At 41.6% G+C, this 4,448-nt stretch overlaps 1 pseudogene; it reads left to right on the forward strand.

Annotated features, from left to right (window-relative positions):
* Positions 1–2,329: 2,329 nt before the first annotated feature.
* On the forward strand, positions 2,330–3,576 carry LOC141515991 (thiamine pyrophosphokinase 1-like; annotated as a pseudogene).
* Positions 3,577–4,448: the final 872 nt, after the last annotated feature.

The following is a 4,448-nucleotide window of genomic DNA, read 5'->3' on the forward strand; positions in this document are numbered from 1 at the left end:
CCCAATGACTATAATACACGTATCATGACTCCCATTTTGAAGATGAACAAACTGAGTCTTAGTGTGATGGAATGATTTAATTATTGCATGGAAATTCCATGGTTCTTCTGGTCAGTAATTTTTCCACTTCTCTCAAGTTGAGTGGTTGGCATAATCTCATTTAGGAAATTAAGTTTCTTCTGTCTGTCCCTAAGGAGACCTGGGACACCTGGGACAAGGTACATCATAGGACCCCATACCTGGAACTGGGGAAGACCTTTGAGGTCAAATCTGACCTCCCCATTTTACAGATGTGGAAGCTGAGGGAGAGGCTGAATGACCTGCCCGAGGTCACACAAGTGTCCAGGGTGGTCTTTCTACAGTGTCCCATTGTATTCTTTTGGGGGCTGCCAGGGTTGCAAATGATGCCAACCTCAGATGAACATTTCTGAAAGAAGCTAAGTGGGGCAAGAAGGAAGTGAGAGGCAGATGAAAGAGCCGACTTGTATACAGGTAGGCAGCTCCATTTGTCCAGGTGGCCTTATGATACATGGATAGCTAGTGTCATGTTGCTTTTTCAATAGAAAAAACCCAGGTTTTTATTTTCATGAAATAGATCCCCTCAGGTTCAGAAAGTCTCAACATCTGTGTTGTTTCCCTCTAACTTTCTCTGATGCTCCCTAAGGGCTTGCCCCCAATGACTGGGTTCTTTAGACAACAGTGGGCAGAGAGGTGGCAATCCCTTTGAATGGGGACACTGGAGCCCACCTTTGTTAGCTCTCTTGTCCCCTAACCTGGGTCAAAAGAGAAAGCAGAGAGCTGCCACATCTGCCATGGAGCATTGTAAAGATTCCCCCCCCCCCCACTTTCTCTGGGACACTGGGTCCTTCTCCAATCCACTGAGGGCACTGGCCTAGGCTAGTTTAGGCTGGATCAGGTTTTCCTTTCCTTTTCAAAGAGAAATCTTCCTCTGATAGGATCTCAGCTCCAATTGTATTCATTTAGCCCAGAGGATCAAAATGTAAGTTTCCAAAGGGATTTTTTTCCTGTAGCATTTATATTTAAATGTCATCTTAGAAATCACTTCTCTCTTGGAGACTCTCCTAAGCATTCCCAGAAACTCTAGAAATCCATTGAGAATTGGGGCCAAGTCAAAAGGGATTTCCCCCTCCCGTCTTGTCTTCTCTTACTTCTCCCACCTTAGTTTGGCATTTCAGTGGACTCTCCACCTCCCTTGTCATACTCCACCACCCCCACCAAAATAAACACAATTAAGAAAAGTGCAAGCGCGCGCGCACGCACACACACACACACACACACACACACACACACACACACACACACAAATACACACGGCATCTGTGGAATCCCTGCCAGGGTTGGCCTCCAAATTTGTGGGATTCCTGAAGTGGGTGTGATGCAAGCCCAGGCTTCTCTAGCTTTTCATTCTTTTTCTTGTGCACTTAGCATTCTTAGTCTGTATTGTCAAACTGTCCCATCCAAAATGGTATCCCAGAATTCCTGTCCAGACAGGAGAAGATCCACATGGAGGATGTGGGTTCCCCCATCACTGGATACCACATCATCAACCATGAGGGTAGCCCCAGAGGTCAGAATTAGGACCAAGAGGAGGAAGGTACAAAGAGATCAAACTTTACTCAATATCAGAATGACCTGGGCTCACCTCTCTGAGCCTCAGTTTCCTCATATATAAAATGAATACAGTGACATTTGCAGGACATCCTGCTCCACAAGGTTGTTAAAAGGAATATGTTTTATCAACTTGGGAGATGCCATGATCATCATTACTCAAGGATGCATCATGGGAACTCATAGCAAAATCCCAAGGGAAACAATTCTTAGAAATGAAGACAGCCAGTATCAAATTCTATTTAGCATCATTCAAGTATCTGCTAAGACATGGGTCAGTCTGCTTTTGCCCATAGTTTATTTCTAGTGACTCTAAAGTCTCCTCACTGCTTTTCTCCTGTGCTTAGGAGGAAGATTAGTCAAAATCTGAATAAACTAACCAAACCATCACAGCATTTGCTGGGTTGTAAGGATGAAGATGAAGAGATCAAGTTGAAGCATAAATTTATAGGACAAGAATGATTGGGGTTGTCCAGCTTAGTGACACAGCGGATACCAGCCCTGGAGTCAGGAGGACCTGAGTTCAAATCCGACCTCAGACATTTAATAATTACCTAGTTGTGTCAGTTAACCCTATTGTCTTGCAAAAAACAAAACAACAACAAAGAAAGAATGATTAACAATTCTTGGGCCGCTCCAAGCTCCGTGGCTGCCCGGCAGGCGGCTCCTCGAGCAGCTGTGCAGAAGCCAATAATCTGAAATGGAGCACACCTTCACCCCGCTGGAATGCCTGCTCCACACTGGAATTGGCTTTTGCAGCTTAATGAATGCTAATTTTTGCTTATCTATCAATCAATTGGCCTTTCTTCCATCTTTGTTCAGGGGATTTGAAGTATTGCCTATTGATCCTTAATCAGCCTTTGGACAGAAGTCATTTTTATCATCTGTGGAGCAAAGCTGTTCTTAAAGCCTGTGCTGTTGGAGGTGCTAACCGGTTGTATCATTTAACTGAAGGAGATCAAGAGAGCTTCTTACCTGAGTACATCAGTGGAGATTTTGATTCTACTAGACTTGAAGTCAAAGAATACTACAACGTCAAGGGATGTGAACTTGTCTCAACTCCTGATCAAAACTACACTGATTTTACTAAATGTCTTCCAGTACTCCAGAAGAAGATAGTAGAAAAGGACCTTCAGGTTGACATCATTGTGACTTTGGGTGGACTTGCAGGATGATTTGACCAGATCATGGCTTCTGTGGAGACCCTTTTTCATGCAACTGAGATCACTCCAATACCTATTATCATCATACAAGAACATTCTCTTATTTGCCTGCTTCAGCCAGGAAAGCACAAACTCAATGTAAATACAGGATTTGAAGGTGATTGGTGTGGCCTTATTCCTGTTGGACATCTATGTAAGCAAGTCACTACAACAGGCCTAAAGTGGAACCTCACCAATGATATGCTCATGTTTGGAACCCTAGTCAGCACCTCAAATACCTATGATGGCTCTGGTGTTGTGACAGTGGAAACGGATCATCCACTCATCTGGACCATGGACATCAAACATGACCCAGAAGATGACACTTCACACTCCACCCCTGCCCATGACTGAACACCTGGAGGAATATCTGTATTGGAACAGCAATATAAGCCAAGAAGGGGAAGAGTGGGAGCTAGTTTTTTTTTTTATAATTGTTTCATGCATTTTTGGATATATCATTTTAATAAAGGGTTTCTATTTTTTTAAATTAGTTACATGTAATCAAAGTCAGTTGAAAAACACAAATTTGGATCAGTCCTTTCTAAAATTCAGATCTGAATATTCACAGTAGAATTCACCAAAATTCACTTCTACAACAGTCCTCCCTTTGAAGCTCCTAATACATTCCTCAGGAAACTTTCAGATCCTATCCCAAGACCTCCAAGTTGCAAAACTTTTTACTTTATACTTCTTTGACTCTTCTTAAATCATTTATAAGTGCTGCAGCCCTAATTACTCATGAAAGGGGGGGGTAAAATTTTATCACCTAAAGTTTTAACTCTGAATTGGCAGCTGGATGCATATAAAGTGTCAGACCTAGAGTCTGGAAGACTCCTTCATGAGTTTAAATCTGGTCTCAGAAACTTTAATAGCTGTGTGACCTTAGCTAGGCAAGTCTCTCAACTCCCTTTGCCTCAGTTTCCTCATCCTGCAAAATTAGCTGGAGAAGGAAATGACAAAGTAATCCAATATCTTTGCCCAGAGTCGGACATAACTAACAGACAACTGAAAATTAAATCAGAAATACTTCTCCAAGTCATTGTCAAGAAGATAGAGTATTGGGAAATATTACCAAAAAAAAATTTTATATCAGGGGACCATCCTAGTAACTTTGATCATTCCTTCCTCAAATCCAGTTTAGTAACTTCTGGTTATCCATTACCCTTTTAGTAGTTCTGCTCAAAAGATTAGATCATAGTTTGTACCTATTTTGACAGACTCTATTTAGGAAAAATAGAGACAAAAAAAGCCAGGAGGATGGAGGTGTGGAGGGAGAGAACTTCTTGTCACTCTCCTACCTAGAGAAAAGTTTTTGGTCCATAAATGTAAAGCTTTGTCCAATTTCCAAGGAACTAAGTTCTCTTAAGAAATATATTAGCAAACATGGGCAATGAACATGTCACTGACACACATCTCAGATCACAAGCCTGGAAAGTTGTACACATTTCTTCTATGAGGAGACTCTATTTAGAGTTTTCTCATTTTCCATAGCCATCATGTTTAATAAACTGTGCACTAGTACACAAACAACAGCTTTAATAAAAAAAAAAAACTGCTCAACTCATTTTGTGGTAGGAATACATAGCCTCTTAATCGTTCTAAGAAAAGTGACCA

The sequence above is a fragment of the Macrotis lagotis genome, chromosome 3 (assembly GCF_037893015.1).
Source record: "Macrotis lagotis isolate mMagLag1 chromosome 3, bilby.v1.9.chrom.fasta, whole genome shotgun sequence".
In the NCBI taxonomy this organism is placed as follows: domain Eukaryota; kingdom Metazoa; phylum Chordata; class Mammalia; order Peramelemorphia; family Peramelidae; genus Macrotis; species Macrotis lagotis.